The sequence below is a fragment of the Carcharodon carcharias genome, chromosome 1 (genome assembly GCF_017639515.1).
Source record: "Carcharodon carcharias isolate sCarCar2 chromosome 1, sCarCar2.pri, whole genome shotgun sequence".
In the NCBI taxonomy this organism is placed as follows: Eukaryota; Metazoa; Chordata; class Chondrichthyes; order Lamniformes; family Lamnidae; genus Carcharodon; species Carcharodon carcharias.
The window spans coordinates 211,221,052-211,243,483 of record NC_054467.1 but is presented as its reverse complement, the minus strand read 5'-3'; the positions used below and the strand labels follow the sequence as shown (position 1 = coordinate 211,243,483).

General features: G+C 45.2%; 1 protein-coding gene and 1 long non-coding RNA gene across 2 annotated transcripts in view; one reads left to right on the top strand and one right to left on the bottom strand.

Moving 5' to 3' along the window:
* Positions 1-22,432, bottom strand: part of LOC121275808 (A disintegrin and metalloproteinase with thrombospondin motifs 12-like) — a 689,364-nt gene that overhangs the window by 655,790 nt on the left and 11,142 nt on the right. The gene's annotated exons all lie outside the window — the stretch shown is intronic.
* Positions 1-22,432, top strand: part of LOC121281072 — a 32,669-nt gene that overhangs the window by 8,950 nt on the left and 1,287 nt on the right. Inside the window, exon 2 of the long non-coding RNA XR_005943806.1 lies at positions 6,178-6,234. This is a non-coding gene — a long non-coding RNA (uncharacterized LOC121281072). The remainder of the gene's footprint in view (positions 1-6,177; positions 6,235-22,432) is intronic.

The window sequence follows — 22,432 nt, the reverse complement described above, 5'->3', positions numbered from 1 at the left end:
ACGGTTACAAGGTGATCAAGGTTGGAAAATAAATATTCCAGGGTATACAATATCTCGGAAAGATAGACGGAATGGCAAAGGAGGTGGGGTAGCCCTTATAGTAAAGGATGACATAAGGACATTAGTGAGAAAGGATCTGGCCTCAGGAGATCATGAAGTAGAATCAGTAGGGGTGGAAATTAGGAATAGCAAGAGTCAGGAAACACCAGTGGGAGTAGTTTATAGGCCCCCTAACAGTAATCATACCACTGGGCATATGCATTCAACAAGAAATTATTGGAGCCGGTAACAAAGAAAATGTAATAATTGTGGGATCTTTAACCTTCATATAGATTGGGACAAACAAATTGGCAAGAATAGTCTAGAAGATGAATTGGTGGAATGTTTTCATGACAGTTTCTTGGAGCAGTACATGGTGGAACCAACTAGAGATAAAGCTATCTTAGATCTAGTATTGTGCAATGAAACAGAATTAATTAGTAATGTTATAGTAAAAGGTCCACTGGGAAATAGTGACCATAACACTATTCAATTCCATGTTAAGTTTCAAAATGACATATTCCAATCACAAGCAAAAATCTTAAGCTTAAACAAAACCATTACATAGGTATGAGGGGAGAACTGGCTAAGGTTAATTGGGTAAATAGACTAAAAGGTATGGAGGTAAATGAACAGTGGGAAACATTTAAAGAAATAATTCAAAATGTTCAACAAAAATACATTCCACTGAAGAACAAAAAATTAGTAAGAAGGACTCATCCATGGCTCACTCAGGAAGTTGAGGACAGTATGAGACTAAAAGAAGAGGCTTACATTGTTGCCAAAAAAAGTAGCAAGTCTGAGGATTGGGAGTGTTTTAGAGACCAGCCAAGGGCCACAAAAATTTGATAAAAAGGAAAATGAGTATGAGAGTAAACTAGCCAGAAATATAAAATCAAATTGTAAGAGTGTTTATAAGTACATAAAAGGGAAGAGAGTAGGTAAAGTAAACATTGGTTCCTTAGAATCAGAGACTGGAGAAATTATCATGGGGAATGAGGAATTAGCAGAGTGTGGCTGTCTTCACAGAAGAAGACACAAGCTCCATACCAGAAATAGACAATAACCGAGAGGCCAGAAAGACGGAATAAATTAGGGAAATTATTATCAGTAGAGATAAGGTACTGGAGAAACCTAAGGGACTAAAATCTGGCAAATCCTGGGGCCTGATGACCTACACCTAGGGTGCAGTGTGAGGCAGAGGATGTGCTGGCTATGATTTTCCAAAATTCCTTAGATTCAGGAACTGTCCCACTAGATTGCAAGTTGGCAAATGTTACACCGCTTTTCAAAAAAGGAGTTTGTTTTCAAGAAAACAGTGAACTATAGGCCAGTTAGCCTAACATCAGTTGCTGACAAATGCTGGAATCTATTATTAAGAAAGTCTTAACAATGCACTTAGAATAGCAGAGTGCGATTAGAACAAGTCAACATGGGTTTTCTAGGGAAATCCTGTTTGACAAACTTAGAGTCTTTTGAGGATGTAACTAGTAGGGTAGATAAAGGGGAACCAATAGATGGAGTATACGTGGATTTCCAAAAGGCATTCGATAAGATGCCACACAGAAGATTAACAGGCAAAATAAAGGCTTGTGGCACTGGTGGTAATACATTAGCATGGATAGAGAATTGGTTAATGGATACAAAACAGAGAGCGGGATTAAACAGGGCTTTTCAAGTTGGCAGGCAGTGAATACTAGAGTGCCGTTGGGATCAGCGCTGGGGCATCAGCTATTTACATTCCATACTAATGGCTTAGATGAAGAGGAAGAGAGTCAAGTATCTAAGTTTGCTGATGCCACCAAGCTAGTTGGAAACATAGGCTGAAGGAGGAACAAGAGAGGCTGCAAAGAGATATATACAGGTTAAGTAAGTGGGCAACAAGATGGCAGGTGGAGCATAATATTAGTGAAGTGTGACATTATTAACTTTGGTCAAAAGAATAAAAAAGCAGAATATATTTTGAAAGTTGAGAAACTTGTAATGTTGATGTTCAAAGAAACTTGGGTGTGCTTATACAAGGAAAGCAGAAAATTAGCATGCAGGTGCTACAATTAGGAAGGCAAATAGCTGGTTGGCCTTTATTGCAAGGTGATTGGAGTACAAGAATAAAGAAGTTTTGCTGCACTTGTACAGTTCAGTTTTGGTCTCCATGTTTAAGAAAGGAAATACTTGCATTAGAGGCTGCACAGTGAAGGTTCACTAAACACATCCCTGGGATGAGGGGGTTGTCTATGATGATAGGCTGAGTAAATTGTGCTTATATTCTCTGGAATTTAAAAGAATGAGAGGCAATCTCATTGCAACCTCCAAAATTCTGAAGGGGTTTGATAGAGTGGATGCTGAGAGGTTGTTTCCATTGTTTGGGGAATCTTAAACACTGAGGCACAGTCTCAGAATAAGAGGCCGAGCATTTAGGACTGAGACGAGGGGAAATTTCTTCAACTAAACAGTTGAGAAAGAGTGACAAAGAGGCAAGTCGTCCCAAGCTCCTTTTGCATATTTCTTGTTATCACTGATATAACAGCATTAGTGTAGGCAAATGGGCAGGGCATCTGCACATTCAGCCAGGAAGCTATACATAACATGGGAACACTTTAAAAAGGAATAAGACAATTATTTAAAATAACATGCCCTGCAAAAGTGATTTGGTTTATTTTTCCATCCTCCATATGAAAGAGTGCATGGTATACTTTGCACTAATATTTTAACTCTTTGCATGCTATGTCAGAAGCTTTGTGGAGGGGTAATTGCTTTGGTTGGGTCATAAGCATTCTACCTTGATTTTCTGAAAAGCACTTCTTTAACAATCATCATCCTTAGGTATCTTTTCAGAGCCATTTCTCCTACTTTGTAGGATGAATTTTATGGCACTGAGCCAACAGGTAAACAGCTTCCTCACAAATTTGGAAGTTTCTTTTCTAGTTCTGATGGCTGAGAAAGGTCCACGGATGTGAAAACCAGGAAATTCATCTGGTATTATTCTCAGCAGTCACATATCCTCTGCCAACATCAGCGTCCCACACATCCAGTAATCATGTAGGATTTGAATGAGAAGGGGAGAATTTCAGGGAGCATGCCTCTTCATCCATTCCATATGATTTAGGTAGTGCTTGTAATCAACAGAAGCCAGTGTCTCTGCAATCCTCCAATTCTATCTCACTGAAATGATATACATCTTAAGAAATGAAATAACCACTGAAATTTAGATTGATTCACCATTGCAATTTGCAGACTCCTTTCCTTTCAATGATTCTTAACTCGCTTTCATCTATTTTAACTGCATATTTTGCATTGTCTGGTGCAATGAATTCAAATTATTAAGCATAAACTGTGATATTTATTATCATATGTTTCACACATCCTGTATTTTATCAATATATTTTGGCTGTATATATATCGTACTGGGGAGACCAATCATGGTGATAATCTCACTGATTACACATGTATAAGAAAGCATTGAGGTTAGCAAGGGCAGATAATGTACTCTGGGTGGGGAACTTACTGTTCATCACCACATAGGAATTTGTAATACCAATACTGAACAAGCTGGCCATATCCTGAAGGATAGTGCCTATGGCAGGTAGTGGGAGAACCAGCATGATAGAAAACTTTACCTTGTCCTCATCAATCTGCCTGTCAATCAGATGCATCTATCCATGATATTATTGGGGGAATAACCACCTCAACATTCCTTATACAGACTAAGTCTGATCTTCAATGGAGGTGGGCATCCTCCAATATGTTTTACACTGTGCTAAATGGGATATATTCAGCACATTCTGATGAAACGTCATAATCCTGAAACATTAACTCCATTTTTCTCCAAAACTGTTGAGTTTTTTTTCATGGGATGTGGACATCGCTGGCAATATACAAACATACAAATTGGGGGCAGGAGTAGGCCACTCAGCCCACTGAACCTGCTTCATCATTTAATAAGATCATGGTTGAACTGATTGTAACTCAACTCCACATTTCCACCTACCCCCTATAACCTTTCACCTCCTTGCTTATCAAGAATCTATCTAGCTTTGCCTTAAAAATATTCAAAGACTCTGCTTCCATCATCTTTTGAGGAAGAGAGTTCCAAAGACTCACTACCCTCAGAAAAAAATTCTCCCCATCTGTCTCAATTTGGCCACCCCTTATTTTTAAACAGTGATCCCCCCCCACCCCCTATGCCACGCCCCCCCCTAGTTCTAGACTCTCCCACAAGAGGAAACATCCTCTTTACATCCACCTTATCAAGACACTTCAGGAATTTATATGTTTCAGTCAAGTCACTTCCTACTCTTCTAAACTCCAGCAAATACAAGCCTAACCTGTCTAACCTTTCCTCATTAGACAACCCTCCCTTTCCAGGTATTAGTGTAATAAACCTCCGCTGAACTGCTTCCAATGCATTTACATCCTTCCTTAAATAAGTACTCCAGTACTCCAGATGTGGTCTCACCAGTGCCCTGTATAACTGAAGCATAAGCTCCCTACTTTTACATCCAATTTCCCTCACAATAAATAGTAACATTCTATTAGCTTTCATAATTACTTGCTGTACCTGCATACTAACCTTTGGTGATTCTTGCACCAGGACACCCAGATTCTCTCTCAATCTCAGAGGTCTACACAAGTGCAGCATTTGCTGCCCATTCCTAATTGCCCTTGAAGTGGGTAGCTTGCTTGGCCATTTCAGGGGGCAGTTAAGAGTCAACCACACTGCTCAGGGTCTGGGATGACATGTAGGCCAGACCAGGTAAGGACGTCAGATTTTCCTTCCCTTAAAAGGACGTTAGTGAACCAGATGGGTTTTTAACAACAACCAATGACAATATCTTGGCACCATTCCTAACACTAGATTTTAATTCCTGATGATTTTTTATTAATCAGTTGAATCTGTTAATTAATTGAATTCAAATCCACCACCTGCCATGGTGGCATTCAAACCCACATCCCCAAGATATTAGCCTGGTCTCCAGATTACAAGTCTAGCAACATTACCACTGCACCACCTTCCTCCCAGCAGCAGCAGTTTCAGTCTCTATTTCAGATTTCCAGTGTCTGCAATAGTTTGCTTTGTTTCAGATTCAGAAGATACCTAGTGGCTCAAAACTAGCCATTTGTGAGGGCCATGAGCAGATGTGTTGTATTCCAGCACATTCTATAACCTCATGGCCTGGTATATACTTCACAGTGCCACCATCATCAAGCAACCCTGGTCCAATGAAGCGTGTAGAACAACATCAGGTGAAACAACGTGCCAACCTGACGAAAAGACAACATGGGACTATATGCATCCTAATCAACAAAAGCACAATGCTAAAGACAGAGCTAAGCAATCCCACCGTCAACAGTTCAGATCAAAGCTCTGCACTCCTGCCACATATAGTCATGAATGGTTCCCCACAATTGAACAATTGTCGGGAAGAGGAGGTGCCATGAGCATTACCATCATATTTGGGCACCGTTTTCCCGACAATGGGAATCTGTTGTGGGTACTCCTGCCCAATTCTCCCTGCCCATCCACCATCATGCCCACTCTAGCGGTCTTACTTAAATTCCACCCCGAGTCAACAAGCATTGCAGAATGATGAGGAAAACCTACACATTTACAGAGGAAAATAAACACAAATAGATTTGTGATTACAGGTAGCCAGATATAGCAGAATCAAGTGATTTAATTAGTTCAAATGTTCCTTGCAACAGGAATACAATGAAGGCTGGATGGCGGGAAGGAGAGAGAAAACTGGTCAGTGAAATCAAAAGGATAAAGAACATTATGTGGAGGAACAAAAAAAAAGTGTGTGTGCAAATAACAGAAGGGAGCTGCCTCTATTCTGGCTTAATAGATGACATAGACACATTTTGCTATGCGAGTTTGGTGCGTGCTTGCTTATCTCTCTAGGAACTGATCCAGTGCACCAGGAGGTTGTGGCCAGGAGGAACACTATCTACAGTACTTGGAGCACCTGGAAACAAATACAAGAAATAACATGTACTATGAATCATGTACCAGGTAGATTACACATGTCAGAATGTGTAGGTTGTAAACCTGTTCTTCATTTACTGCTCCCTATTTCAAGCCATCACAAAGCCTTAATGCTCCTTCAGTGCTTCTCATGCATTCTCATTTCTCTGCAGAAAACAGTCAAGATGCACCATACAAAGAAAATGTTTGCCACATTCTCATCACAGGAGGTTAGTAAACAAAATTAAAGCACATAGAGTTGGGGGATAATATAGTGGCATGGATTGAGAATTGGTTAACGGACAGAAAACAGAGATTAGGTTATTCTCAGGTTGGCAGGCTGTAACTACTGGGGTACTGCAAAGATCAGTGCTTGGCCCTGGTTATTCACATTCTATATCAATGATGTGGATGTGGGAACCAAATGTAACATTTCCATGTTTGTTGAAGACACAAAACTAGATGGGAATAAGTTGTGAGGAGGATACGAAGAAGCTTTAAGGGGAATTAGACAGGCTAAGTGAGTGGGCAAGAACATAGCAGATGGAGGGAATAATGTGAAGTTAGCCCCTTTGTAGGAAAAACAGAAGTGTAGAGTATTTCATAAAGGCTGAGAGATTGGGAAGTGTTGATGTCCAAGGGACCTGGATGTCCTTGTTCCTAAGTCATTCAAGGCTAACATGAAGATGCAGCAAACAATTAGGAAGGCAAATGGTATGTGTAGAGTAATGGTTTAACTCTAATAAGAGCACACTGAGCATGTGCAAAAGGAGCTATGTCACAGTGATGTCAATCACAGAGAAAATATGACTGAGTAGCATTTCAGAGGGCAGCTGTAGCTATAGGTTAGTCTTATCTAACCTTAATAAATAGTTAGCATGTAAATAAAGGTTTTTTGAACGAAGCCTCCAGCAAGATCTCCTCTAGAGTAAGAAGCTAACGAATCCCAAGATCCAACCACAATAACAATGGTAAAGCATAGCAGAATTGTAGAAAATGGCAAGAAAAGCCTCAAGTCAAACCCAGCAAAAGTGCAGTTCACCAGATGAAGGACTTCAAAGCCAACCCAGCAGCCAAACTAGAGACCAACAAGTAACAATGACAATCCCGAGATTGGCAGGACAAGCAGCACGGGAAAAGACAACCTCTGATCGTAGTGAGCAATGGGCTACTACTTTCCCCTATCAGAATCCTTTCAAAATATTGAGAGCCCCAGCCAGGCTGAGCAATGGCAAAATTGGCAAAAGCATTTTGCCTGACACCACAATGCCTCAGGCCTTGCAACTAAAAAGAACAAAGATCAAGTTAGCACTGTGTTATACGCTGTTGGGAGTATAGCTGGTGACATGCTCACCGGAGAGGGGATGAACAAAGAGCCTGCCTCCTTCGAAACTGTCATCAGAGCTTTAGACTCAGTTCAGTCTTTGTAAAAATATTGTTATTGAGAGAGCAATTTGATTTGTTTCTTAAATTGAGGTTGCAGAATAGATTATCGATCTCATTGGTATGCCTCCTCTCATTTTGTAGCACCTCAGTAATGAAATACTAGCCAAATTTACTCAGGCTTTCTACCACTGTGTCTCAGTAACTTTGCTGGAGGTACACATAAACCCCACCCACTGCCACACTTACTTATGGCAGTAAGGCAACAGAAAGCCCAAGAAGATTCAAGGCAACTACATTTAAGATGCTGTAGAAATAAACCGATCTTAATTGATAAAAAATGGTGGCCAATTTTTCTCCCAAAATTAAATAACAGTTTCAGAAACATTAAAAAAAGTGTCATAAGACTGCATTAAAAATGGACTGTAAACATCAAAGTACCTTCCAGATGTATTTAACATCACTTGCACTCATAGAAGAAAGACAGCCTTGCATTAATATAGCGGTTCTCATAATCATCGAATGTCTCAAAGCACTTGAGGTATTTTGAAGTGGAGTAACTGTTGTAATGTTGGAAAGTTCCATTATACCCATTCCCTATGCACAAATCAAAAAAGAGCAAAGCTGACACAAATTCAGCACAGTTGGGTCTAATGTTCCTTTAGACTGCTACTCCAGAAAGTGCCATGCCCCTAGCCAAGCTGTTCCAGTACAGCTGCAACACTAGCATCTACCTGGCTATGTGGAAAATTGCCCAGGTATCTCCTGTACACAAAAAGCAGGACAAATCCAACCCGGCCAATTCGCCCCTTCAGTCTACTCTCGGTCATCAATAATGGAAGGGATCATCAACAGTACCATCAAGTAGTACTTGCTTAGCCATAACCTGCTCACTGATGCCCAGTTTGGGTTTCACCAGGCCCACTCAGCTTCTGACCTCATTACAGCCTTGGTTCAAATGTGGACAAAATGCTGAACTCCCGAGGTAAGGTGAGAGTGATTGCCCCTCACATCAAGGCCACATTTGACAGAGTGTGGCATCAAGGAGCCCCAGCAAAACTGGAGTCAATGGGAATCAGGGATAAAACTCTCCACTGGCTGCAGTCATACCTATCACAAAAGGAAGATTGTTGTGGTTGTTGGAGGTCAGTCATTTCAGCTCCAGGACATCACTGCAGGAGTTTCTCAGGGTAGTGCCCTCGGCCCAACCATTTTCAGCTGTTTTATCATTGATCTTCCTTCCAAGATCAGAAGTGGGGATGTTTGCTGACAATTGAACAATGTTCAGCATCATTTGCGACTCCTCAGATACTGAAGCAGTCCATCTCCAAATGCAGCAAGACCTGGACAATATCCAGGCTTGGGCTGAGTAACATTCGCGCCACACAAGTGTCAGGCAATGACCATCTCCAACAAGAGAGAATCCAACCATTGCCCCTTGATGTTCAATGGCATTACCATCACTGAATCCCCACTATCAACATACTTGGGGTTACTATTGACCAGAAACTGAACTGGACTAGCCATATAAATACTGGGGCCACAAGAACAGGTCATAGGCTAGGAATCCTGCAACAAGTAACACATCTCCTAACTCCCCAAAGCCTGCCCACCAACTACAAAGCAAAAGTCAGGAGTGTGGAGTGTGATGGAATACTCCCCACTTGCCTAGATGAGTGCAGCTCCTGCAACACTCAAGAAGTTTGACACCGTCCAGAGCAAAGCAGCCCGCTTGATTGGCACCACATCCACAAACATTCACTCCCTCAACCATCGACGCACAGTAGCAGCAGTGTGAACCGTATACAAGATGTACTGCAGGAACTCACCAAAGCACCTTCGGCAGCACCTTCCAAACCCACGACCACCATCAGCTAGAAGGACAATGGCAGCAGATAGATAGGAACACCACCACCTGGAAGTTCCCCTCCATATCACTCGCCATCCTGACTTGGAAATATTTCACCATACCTTCACTGTCACTGGGTCAAAATCCTGGAACTCCCTTCCTAACAACACTGTGGGTGTACCTACAACACACGGACTGCATTTCAAGAAGGCAGCTTCTCAAGGACAACTAGGGGTGGGCAATAAATGCTGGCCCAGCCAGTGATGCTCACAGCTCGTGAATGAAGAAAAAAATTCCTCATTTAAATATTGCTGCATTAAATCCAATTCATGCAGAAAATTGGCACAAGCAATACAGCCCACTAGTAACAGAAGCCTGGAGAACTGCAGAGCAGATTAGAAAGAAATTGATGCAGTTCCCACTCTCCCAATTTCGTACTCCCTATTTGTACGCTTGTGTTCCCAATGAACAGGCTTAACAAGCTAGAATCCTGCGTTTTATAGAAAGGCAGTTCAGCCTATGAGAAAATTAACACATTTGGCATACAAATCGTCGTTTGGAAGTACAGAACTTGAGTATTGCTGAAAAAAGAGACTCTTTGTCAAAGCTTTTTGTCTTGCACACATCAGGACAATTCGCAAGAGAATATCAATGTCGGGGAAACAACATACTGTATGAGAAAAGAATGCTGATTGGTTGGCCAGTGGACCCTGATTGGTAGAGGCGTTGGCATGGAGAATGCACCAGCGGATGTTGACTGACAGTTAACTTTCAGGCATAGTTTGAAATTTAAACCAGGCAGCTTGACTGTAATTAGTTAAGGCATTGTCAGCACTCTCTTCTCATACAGTATGAACATGTTGTTTCCTTAACATTGGTATTTTCTTGCCAATTGTTCTGGGGAGTGCAAGACAAAAAACTTTGACAAAAAAAAATCTCTTATCAACAAATATCTAGGACGTTAAAAGCACAGCAGTGTCCCATTGATACTTGCAAAACTGCAGATAGTTCTCAGCATTAAAAGAAATGTTAAACAACATCTTTCTACTAAGACTGGAAGAACACTTGCACGTATGTTTTTTTTTCCCCCGGACAGTTATATTCTGCATTGTTGTGCTACTATCCCAAAAAACATTTGAAAAAGATGCCAATTAATTTACATACCGTACATATAAAAAATTCAAAATGACCTGAGGCAAAGCAGAGATTATTGCACGTATTTAAATCCATGCCAAAGTTAATTGCTTTGCAATTTAATACCTTTTTCAGATAAGTTTGACGTGATTATTCTTGATAATGTGGCAATATTTGTTATTTTTCTTGTTCTTCTGAGTAGTGTGAATTATCTACTTTATTTTATCTCATGAGCCAGTTGTACTGCAGATACCAATGGACTTTATGATTGCCTAATCCAAGTTTTTTGTGCCTTAAAACTTGGAAGAAACACAGTTTCATATCAAGTGTGCATTTGTACTTTTTCAATCTTTGCTTACACACTTAAAAATACAGGCAATTGCTATTAGACACACGCGCACACAACCTATATGCGTGTAAATTTGTGAGGGTTGCATATTTGGTAACCATTTTTCAAAAAAGGGTTAATTTTTAAGTTGGTGACAAAATTAAACAGTTAAATTTAAAGATCATTGTTGTGATATCATTTGCTTTATTATTGTAGTTTGAATACATTCAATTATGGTGTATTACAATCCTAAACCCCTTTCAGGGCTATTCTGGATCAGGAGTATCTCCCAATGAGCTGCCCTCAATCTGAGGTTGAGAGAAGTCAAGAACAGGTCATTAATCAGACTCAGCAGGCCCAGTCTCCAATTTAAGTAAAAGAGCCAGTCGAGATTATAACCTTCTTTCTATATTTTTAATTAGCTTTTAGCAAGATTGTAATTTTCCCACATAAGAATGATCTGGGTGAAACTCTTTAGTAATTACTCCCACTCGAAGAGAATAGGAGTTGGGTTATTTGAGTTAATTTAGACAGAAGACTAAGTGAGACAATTTAAATTTTTAAAAATGTTAAAAGTTCATTAAAATGAGCAAGCATGCAATTCGGCGTTTATGTGAAAAGCATAAACTCGAAACCAGATAACTATCAAAAATTATAAAATAGATAGTTCTTTTTTTCTAACAGAGAACCTGAGGTTTAAAGTTTAAGTGTTGCAGAGATAATATTTAGAAAGGAAAGGATATCCATCAAATATTAAAGTAAGGTTACCTTAATCCCAGAGAGTGTGAGACCTGTTGGGCTGAATTTTCCATTTTTCAGACAAATTGCAGTGACGGGCAGGATAGTCAGCGTGTTTCCCGCTGGTCAGCGGGGCAGCTTCTCCCACCCAATCGTCCACTCGATACCTCATTAATTATGAATCAGCGAGCTGCTCACTGAATCACATGGTGGGGCTGGCACTGATTCATCCGGCTGCTGTTACCTCATTGGTTTGAAATCACTGGTGCCATGATTTAGCAACATCCAAACACACATTCACTCTCTGGAAGCCCGTTGTGTGGTGGTAAAGAAATGTCCTTCTGGAGAAGCAAGCCTTATATCCCTCGGTTCAGCCACGATTCTCCTCCAGGCCATCTGAGAACACCAACATGTACTGTTCCCGAGGGATGGCAGCAGGAGGCAACCAACCTGACTTCGGCAGCTGGGAAGAAGTCGCCGGTGAGGTCAGTGCCTATGGCACTGGAAAGAAATGCCCTACAGTGCAGAAAGAGGATGAGAATCTAACCATCCCTCCTTGACATTCAATGGCATTACTATTGCTGAATCCCCCACCAATCAACATCCTAGGGGTTATCAGTGACCAGAAACTGAACTGGACGAGTCATATAGATACTGTGGCTACAAAAGCAGGTCAGAAGCTAGGAATCATGCGATGAGTAACCCACCCCCTGACTCCCCAAAGCCTGTCCACACAGTGCACACTCAGGAGCGTGATGGAATACCCCCCACTTGCCTAGATGAGTGCATCTCCAGCTTGACACCATTCAGGACAAAGCTGCCTGCTTACTTGGCACCCCATTCACAAACATTCACTCCCTCCAACACCAATGCACAGTGGCAGCAGTGTGTACAATCTACGAGATGCACTACAGAAACTCACCAAGTCTCCTGAGACGGCACCTTCCAAACCCACAACTGCTACCAACTGGAAGGACAAGGGCAGTAGATAGGTGGGAACACCACCACCACCTGGAAGTTCCTCACCAAGCCACTCACCATCCTGACTTGGAAATATATCACTGATCCTTCACTGTCGCTGAGTCAAAATCCTGTAACTCTCTCCCTAAAAGCACTACAGGTGTACTTCCACCACATGGACTACAGCGGTTCAAGGAGGCAGCTCACCACCACTTTCTAAAGGGCAATTAGTGATAGGCAAAAAATGTTGACCTAGCCACATCCCATGAATTAATTTAAAAAAATGATCTCACCCACTCTGTCAGACTAAGTCCACCTTCTAGCCACTCTCGTCTCACACTCTCATAAAGGTATCAGGCACGCACCCTAAGGATTATAGTCCACCGGGGTCTCACACACTATTGACAGAAGGGACATCGGCACTGAATATCTCACACATACTTTAACATCCGCACCATCTCATGTACCATCCTGAATTATCAACATCTTCTGCCCTTACTGGGGAGGGTACAGTACACACAGCAGCTATGCAGGCTTCCCAACTTCTCTTCCACTTGTTCTCATGACATTCCATTCCATCTGTCTTCATGCAGGCTAAGCTAACACACAACAAGAGGGAGGGATGCCAGACCAGTGGAGGGACCCCCAAGATTCAGGAGGTGACTCCATTCGAGGAGGGGGCAGCCAAGTTGGCAGGGGAGGACTGGAATCGCTCCTGTACCGCAGGCGAGATCAGCCTCCCCAGCAAAGCAATATGGCTGAAATCTTCATTCATCAAAGATATCATGACCTTCACAGTGAGTTAAATGTAATGTTGGATTCTGCCTGCTCAGGAACTAGTTCTATCTTCTCTCTTTTCCAGGCACCAGCAGGAGCAGGCCAGGACAAACCTCCAGCTGTACCTTAGCCCCAGCCCACCTCAGATAATGATGCTGAGAATCCACTAGTGGTAGAACTGTCACTGCATTCACCTCTACCCTTCACCAGCGCCGAGAGACACATCTCGGTGGGTCATAGATCTAGATTAGGCTCAGGTCGGCATCTGGAGATCATCTGACTGACACGTCTCCCCAGCAGTTGGAGGCAGTGACAGCCCAAGTCTCCAGCACTTGGAGGACTGCTGGAGAACAGGCCCCTGCAGAGTCCAAGTCCGGTAAACAGCCTCTACAATCGGCCATTGCTCACATGCTGGAGATGCAAAGACAGGCAGGGGAGATTCAGGCAGAGTTTTCAGAGGCAGTTACCAGACTTGAACGAAACATGCAGGAGTCCGTCTGCATCCTCTTTGATGTCATGGCTTCTGCATATGAGTGCATTGAGATCCCCATGGAAAGGTAGCAGCCACCTTAGAGACCGTGGTCCAGCAGGTTCTGCGGGATTTGTGCTCTGACCTGCGCTCCAGGGCTATAGGTATTGCTGGGATAGATCAATGACTAGGCGAGAAGGAGACAGGGCACCTTGACCTCCCTCCAGCTGCCCCTTTCTCCTCAGGGAGTCAGGGACGGGCCCTCGGGCACTCACAGGGAGGAGGAGCATCTGCCAGACACCTAGCCGACATCCACCCAGGACACTCCAAGGTTGTCGAGCTATTCACAACCCCCTCTGCTTGTGACCCCATCAGCTCCAGCTGCTCAAGTGGAGGAGGGTGCACTTGACCCACAGCAAGAGGCCCAAAGCTGGCCAGAGCCCAGAAGACATCAGCTGAAATCATCTCAGACAACAGGGCATAGCAGTCAGCAGGCTACCTCCAACACTGCTGCAGATGTCAAGGCTGCACTCAGGCACAGCAGTAGAGTATGTAAAGTTAAGAAATTATGAACACACGTTGGTGGCACAGGTGCCCATTGACTACACCCTTGTAAATACAATTTTAAGACCCAACGCCTCAGGTTGTGAACACTTCCTGCATCTGATTCTATGTTCTGTTTTATTATAAGGATGACCTATGCTCTACAATGGTCTGAATTCCTGTCCCTCAGATTCATGTTATGTTTAGCAAAATCATGTTAGTCACTCACCCCTTGTGACCTTTAAGGGAGCTGTGTCATGCCATAGCCTGAAAGTGCATGTAGATTGACAAATGCTCTTGGAAGCCTACCAACAGACGATTGAATTATGTGTGCTCCTGTATCTTAAGGGGTGAGAACCAACATTGCGGCATTGACACTGAGCTGTGTTCCTTGTGAGTGTGAAAGCACATGTCCTGGATGCATTATGTCCATTGCAATCAAGTCCAGGTTTCAATAGCTGCTGAAAGTGTCACGTGCTGGTGGCAAAGATGCACAATGTAATGGTCCAGACTTCGGAAGTGCATCTTCAAGGTTTGTTCTTTGTTGGTCCTTGTTACAGAGTGCGCTACATTGCGACTCTCCTCTGAGGCACTTTGAGGATGATACATGGGTATCAAAAGCCAAGTTGTTTGGAGGTACCCCTCATAGCCCAGCAGCCAAACCTGTAAGTGCTGCAGGTCCTCAAAGACCTGACGCACATGGGAGTGACTCAGGATGTGTGAGTCGTGTGAACTCCCATGGAATCTGGCACAGATATGCATGATCTTCTTCTGATGATCGTAGACGTTGAGGGAGTTTTTTTTTAACTCATTCACGGGATGTGGGCATCGCTGGAAGGACCAGCATTTATTGCCCATTCCTAGTTGCCCTTGAGAAGGTGGTGGGGAGCTGCCTTCTTGAACCGCTACAGTCCATGTGGTGTAGGTACACCCACAGTGCTGTTGGGGAGGCAGTTCCAGGATTTTGACTTAGTGACAATGAAGGAACGGCAGTATAGTTCCAAGTCAGGATGGTGAGTGACTTGGAGGGGCACTTCCAGATGGTGGTGTTCCATCTAACTGCTGCCCTTGTCCTTCTAGCGGGTAGTGGTCGTGGGTTTGGAAGGTGCTGTCAAAGTAACCTTGCTGAGTTCCTGCAGTGTATTTTGCAAATGGTTCACACTGCTGCTACTGTGCGTCAATGGTTGAGGGAGTGAATGTTTGTGGATGTGCTGCCAATCAAGCGGACTGCTTTGTCCTGAACGGTGTCAAGCTTCTTGACTGTTGGAGCAGCTGCACTCATCCAGGCAAGTGGGGCGTAATCCATCACACTCCTGACTTGTGCTTTGTAGTTGGAGAACAGGCTTTGGGGAGTCAGGAGATGAGTTACTCATTGCACGATTCCTAGCCTCTGATCTGCTCTTGTAGCCACAGTATTTATATGGCTAGTCCAGTTCAGTTCCTGGTCAATAGTAACCCCCAGGATGTTGATATTGGGGGATTCAGTGATGGTAATGCCATGAACATCAAGGGGCAATGGTTGGATTCTCTCTTGTTGGAGACGGTTATTGCCAGACACTTGGGTGGCACAAATCTTACTTGCCAATTGTGAGCCCAAGCCTGGATATTGTCCAGGTCTTGCTGCATTTGGAGGTGGATGCTTCAGTATCTGAGGAGTTGCAAATGGTGCTAAACATTGTGCAATCATCAGCGAACATCCCCACTTCTGACCTTATGATGGAAGGAAGGTCATTGATGAAGCAGCTGAAGACGGTTGGGCTGAGGACACTACCCTGAGGAACTCCTGCAGTGATGTGCTGGAGCTCAGATGACTGACTTCCAACGACCACAACCATCTTCCTTTGTGCTAGGTATGACTCCAACCAGTGGAGAGTTTTCCCCCTGATTCCCATTGGCTCCAGATTTGCTAGGGTTCCTTGATGCCACACTCGGTCAAATGCTGCCTTGATGTCAATGGCAGTCACTCTCACCTCACCTCGGGAGTTCAGCTCTTTTATCCATGTTTGAACCAAGGCTGTAACAAGGTCAGGAGCTGAGTGGCCCTGGCAGAACCCTAGCTAGGAATCAGTGAGCAGGTTATTGCTAAGCAAGTGCCACTTGACAGCACTGTTGATGACCCCTTCCATTACTTTACTGATAATCGAGAGTAGACTGATGGGGCAGTAATTGGCTGGGTTGGATTTGCCCTGCTTTTTTGTGCACAGGAGATACCTGGGCAATTTTCCACATAGCCAGGTAGATGCCAGTGTTGTAGCTGTACTGGAACAGCTTGGCTAGGGACGCAGCAAGTTCTGGAGCACAAGTCTTCAGTACTATTGCTGGAATGTTGTCAGGCTCCGTAGCCTTTGCAGTATCCAGTGCCTTCAGCCTTTTCTTGATATCACGTGGAGTGAACCGAATTGGCTGAAGACTGGCAACAATGATGCTGGGGACCTCCGGAGGAAGCCAAGATGGATCATCCACTCAGCACTTCTGGCTGAAGATTGTTCCGAATGCTTCAGCCTTAGCTTCTGCACTGCTGTGCTGGACTCCTCCATCTTTGAGGATGGGGATATTTGTGGAGCCTCCTCCTCCAGTGAATTGTTTAATTGTCCACCACCATTCATGACTGGATGTGACAGGGCTGCAGAGCTTAGATCTGATCCGTTGGTTGTGGGATCGCTTAGCTCTATCACTTGCTGCTTATGCTGTTTGGCATGCAAGTAGTTCTGTTTTATAGCTTCACTAGGTTGGCACCTCATTTTTAGGTATGCCTGGTGCTGCTCCTGGCATGCCCTCCTGTACTCTTCATTGAACCAGGGTTGATCCCCTGGCTTGATGGTAATGGTAGAGTGGGGGATATGCCAGGCCACGAGGTTAAAGATTGTGTTCAAGTACAATTCTGCTGCTGCTTATGGCCCACAGTGTCTCATGAATGCCCAGTCTTGAGTTGCTATATCTGTTCGAAATCTATCCCATTTAGCACGGCGGTAGTGCCACACAACACGATGGGGGGTATCCTCAATGTGAAGGTGGGACTTCATCTCCACAATGACTGTGTGGCAGTCACTCTTACCGATATGTCATGGACAGATGCATCTGCAGCAGGCAGGGTGGTATGGATGAGGTCAAGTATGTTTTTCCCTCGCGACCTGCCACAGACCTAGTCTAGCAGCTATGTCATTTAGGGCTCAGCCAGTTTGGTCAGTAGTGGTGCTACTGAGCCACTCTTGGTGATGGATATTGAAGCCCCCCACCCAGAGGGCATTCTGCACCCTTGCCATCTTCAGTGCTTCCTCCAAGTGATGTTCAACACAGAGGAGCATTGATTCATCAGCTGAGGGTGGTACGTGGTAATCAGCAGGAGGCTTCCTTGCCCATGTTTGACCTGATGCCATGAGACTTCATGTGGTCCAGAGTCAATGTTGAGGACTCCCAGGGCAACTCCCTCCCAAATGTATACCACTGTGCCGCCACCTCTGCTGGGCCTGTCTTGCCGGTGAGGCAGGGATGGTGATGGTGGAGTCTGGGACATTATCTGTAAGGTATGATTCCCTGAGGATGACTATGTCAGGCTGTTTCTTGACTAGTCTGTGAGACAGCTCTCCCAACTTTGGGGCTAGCTCTCAGATGTAAGTAAGGAGGGCATTGCTGGGTCAACAGCGCTGCGACTGCCATTGTCGTTTCCGGTGCCTAGGTTGATGCCAGGTGGTCCATCCGGTTTCATTCCTTTTTTGTAGCAGTTTGTTACAACTGAGTGGCTTGCTAGGCAATTTCAGAGGACATTTAAGAGTCAACCACATTGCTGTTGGTCCGGAATCAGATGTAGGCCAGACCAGGTAAGGACCAGGAAGGATTTCCTTCCCTAAAGGACATTAGTTAACCACATGGGTTTTTACAACAATCGACAATGGTTTCATGGTCATCATTGGACTTTTAATTCCAGATTTTTATTGAGTTCAAATTCCACCATTTGCCGTGGCAGGATTTGAACCCTGGTCCCCAAAGCATTACCTTGGGTTTCTGGATTACTAGTCCAGCAACAATACCACTGCGCCATCACCTCCCCCTTTTTCTGTTAATGAAGATCAGCGGCTGCTACCACAGAGCTCTTAAAGCTCCTCTTTTAGGCCTGGCAATGGGTCTTTCTTCTCCCCCCAAGTCTCATGAAAACTATCATGAAGATAGTGGTGCTTGCAGCCTCCATTCTGCACTCATTCTTGCTCCTGTGGTTAAATAGAGCATACACATGAATGCAGATTACCCTGCAATGATCGCATTTCATCACCATTCGGGAAGCCAGTGTAAGCCCTTGGGCTGCACTCATGCCAAACGTGCCATTCCCAGTTGCACTCTTGCAGCTGAGGCACATCCTGAAGGAGCACAAGTACCTGAGCATCCCCTCCCCCACAATCTCCCCTCACCAACATGACAGTACATTCGCCAAGAGGCTTGGGGAGGGGTGCATGCAGCCATATGAGAGCAGCCTCATTCAAGGCACTGTCAAGCTGACTCCTCTGGATGAGAGTAGATCCGTGTCTTGTACTAATTTAATGATTGCAGGCCTTCTGCCCTGTTAGCCATGTAGATCCCAAATGCTCTGGCCTGGCTTCCCTAAAGCATATTGTAAATGTCCCGCAGCTGTGCTCCATTAGTAGTTTGACCCTTCTTCCCTTTTCAAATTCCTCTGCGATGGTTATATGGTCAGAGCTACTCGCATGTTGCCCCAAACCCTAATGTCTTATTGTAAGAAAGCACACCATGAGTTAGGGTGGCCAAATCAATCACATTGCAGTTGACTCTTCATAGCATCTCAGCTAAGCTTTGATCTCTATGTGTTCAATCCCAAAGAATTAGGGTGTCCCTTGAATTGGCCCTGGCGCCCACACTCCTCCCACACACCCCTCCCCGGCAATTATTTTCCAAAGTTGCTTTTCAACTGCATCATTCCATCGGACTGACAACATGGTGCTGCTGCACATGTACTTTGAGGCCAGTTTCCAACCTCCCCTGTCACTGTGAAAGTCCCTCTGATCTTCCTCAAACCCCATGATATGCAGGTACACTTCTCTCTGGTCACTCTCCAGCCTGCCCTTTAATCCTGGAGCCCAAAGCTATCATTGCTGACGTTCCTGTCCTCCCCATGAACCGAGATGTCCCGATGTCTCATGTGGACATCACTCCCCATCTTGAGCCATATATTCTATGGCTTACTGTAATCGCACCTGAGACACCGCAACCCTGCCTGTGAACTCCAACAGCTTCTCACTGAGACACCGCAGCCCTGCCTCTGAAGCCCAACAGCTTCTCAGAGACACCACAGCCCAGCCTGTGAACTCCAACGGCTTCTCACTGAGACACCACAGCCCTGCCTGTGAACCCCAACAGCTTCTCACTGAGACACCACAGCCCTGCCTGTGAACCCCAACAGCTTCTCACTGAGACACCACAGCCCTGCCTGTGAACTCCAACAGCTTTACACTGAGACACCACAGCACTGCCTGTGAACTCCAACAGCTTCTCACCTGAGACACCACAGCCCTGCCTGTGAACCCCAACAGCTTCTCACTGAGACAACGCAGCCCTGCCTGTAAACCCCAACAGCTTCTCACCTGAGACACCGCAGCCCTGCCTGTGAACCCCAACAGCTTCTCACTGAGACATCACAGCCCTGCCTGTGAACCCCAACAGCTTTACACTGAGACACCACAGCCCTGCCTGTGAACTCCAACAGGTTCTCATTGAGACACCACAGCCCTGCCTGTGAACCCCAACAGCTTCTCACTGAGACACCGCAGCCCTGCCTGTGAACCCCAACAGCTTCTCACTGAGACACCACAGCCCTGCCTGTGAACCCCAACAGCTTCTCACTGAGACTCCGCAGCCCTGCCTGTGAACTCCAACAGCTTCTCACCTGAAACACCACAGCTCTGCCTGTAAACCCCAACAGCTTCTCACCTGAGACACCACAGCCCTGCCTGTGAACCCCAACAGCTTCTCACTGAGACATCACAGCCCTGCCTGTGAACCCCAACAGCTTCTCATTGAGACACCGCAGCCCTGCCTGTGAACCCCAACAGCTTCTCATTGAGACACCGCAGCCCTGCCTGTGAACCCCAACAGCTTCTCAGAGACACCACAGCTCTGCCAGTGAACCCCAACAGCTTCTCACTGAGACACCGCAGCCCTGCCTGTGAACCCCAACAGCTTCTCACTGAGACACCACAGCCCTGCCTGTGAACTCCAACAGCTTTACACTGAGACACCCCAACCCTGTCTGTGAACCCCAACAACTTTACACTGAGACACCACAGCCCTGCGTGTGAGCCCCAACAGCTTCTCACCTGAGACACCGCAGCCCTGCCTGTGAGCCCCAACAGCTTCTCACCTGAGACACCGCAGCCCTGCCTGTAAACCCTAACAGCTTCTCACCTGAGACACCGCAGCCCTGCCTGTGAGCCCCAACAGCTTCTCACTGAGACACCGCAGCCCTGCCTGTGAACCCCAACAGCTTCTCACTGAGACACCACAGCCCTGCCTGTGAACTCCAACAGCTTCTCACCTGAGACACCGCAGCTCTGCCTGTAAACCCCAACAGCTTTACACTGAGACACCACAGCCCTGCCTGTGAACTCCATCAGCTTTACACTGAGACACCACAGCCCTGCCTGTGAACCCCAACAGCTTCTCACTGAGACACCACAGCCCTGCCTGTGAACTCCAACAGCTTTACACTGAGACACCACAGCCCTGCCTGTGAACTCCATCAGCTTCTCACTGAGACACCGCAGCCCTGCCTGTAAACCCCAACAGCTTCTCACCTGAGACACCGCAGCCCTGCCTGTGAACCCCATCAGCTTCTCACTGAGACACCGTAGCCCTGCCGGTAAACTCCAACAACTTTTCACTGAGACTCCGCAGCCCTGCCTGTAAACCCCAACAGCTTCTCACCTGAGACACCGCAGCCTGCCTGCAAATCCCAGCAGCTCCTCACCTGAGAGAACTTTTTTTTTTGGAAAAATATACTTTATTCATAAAATATCTGGAAGAACATATCAAACCATTTCAAAATCACCATCACAAACACAAAGGTACAATCAGGTTCAACTTTTACAAGATGTATCACAAGGTGCATCAATATAATAAATGAATATTACAATCATTTGCAGACATTAATTTTGAGCTGTACAGCCCGAGGGGCTCTACACAATTCCCAGTCCCTCGGTGCACTGTGGCAGAAAGGTCTTAGGCATTGCGCCTTTGTGGCAGCTGCCCCAAGCTTTAGTGCGTCCCTCAGCACGTAGTCCTGGACTTTGGAATGTGCCAGTCTGCAACACTCGGTTGGGGACAATTCTTTGCACTGGAAGACCAACAAGTTTCGGCAAACTAAAGAGCGTCTTTCACCGAGTTGATGATCCTGCAACTGCAGTTGATGTTTGTCTCAGTGTGTGTTCCTGGGAACAGCCGTAGAGCACAGAATCCTGTGTCACAGAACTGCTCGGGACGAACCTCGACAGAAATCACTGCATCTCTCTCCAGATCTTCTTTGCAAAGGCACAATCTACAAGGAGGTGAACAATGGTCTCATCCCCACCACAGCCACCTCGTGGGCAACGTGCCGAGGGGGTGAGACTCCTGGCATGTAGGAAGGATCTGAATGAGAGAATAGCTTGGCGAGTGCTCACAAGTCAGAGCAGCAGCGAGATTACAGCAGTGCCATTGCAGGTAGGCTTTTCAATATTGAAAGCACCTTAAAGTCGCGAGTGAAGGTGGGCAGGTGCATGCCACTTATATCCGGTTGTGTATGACCAAATTAGCCTAATTACCTGATGACATAGCAGTTAATTGGGAGGGAGAATGTGATTCTGGAAAATTATGGTTATAATGAGTATTCATGATATGGTAATGCATGCAAATATGGTTCCCAACATGGATCTGCGGGAAAGTCAACCCACCATTCGGCTGCCATGAAGATCCTGAGGGGAAAATTCAAAACTGTTTTCCCACCGGCAGGAATTCAACTTTTGGCCTCACACCCAATCTTGTGGTAAGCAGGAGCACGATTCCGGCCGTTGGCGGGACTGGAGAATTTTGCCCATTTGGTTCAAAACCAAACTAAATCTACACAATTTAGATTCTGATAGTTAAAGCAATTTTTTTTTGGGGGGGGGGGTGCTGTGTAATCAATTTTACATAGATTGGTGTTTCCATAATTCCCAAGAGACGACTTTTTTGTGATTTCCCATATTTGGTGAATGGATCGATCCT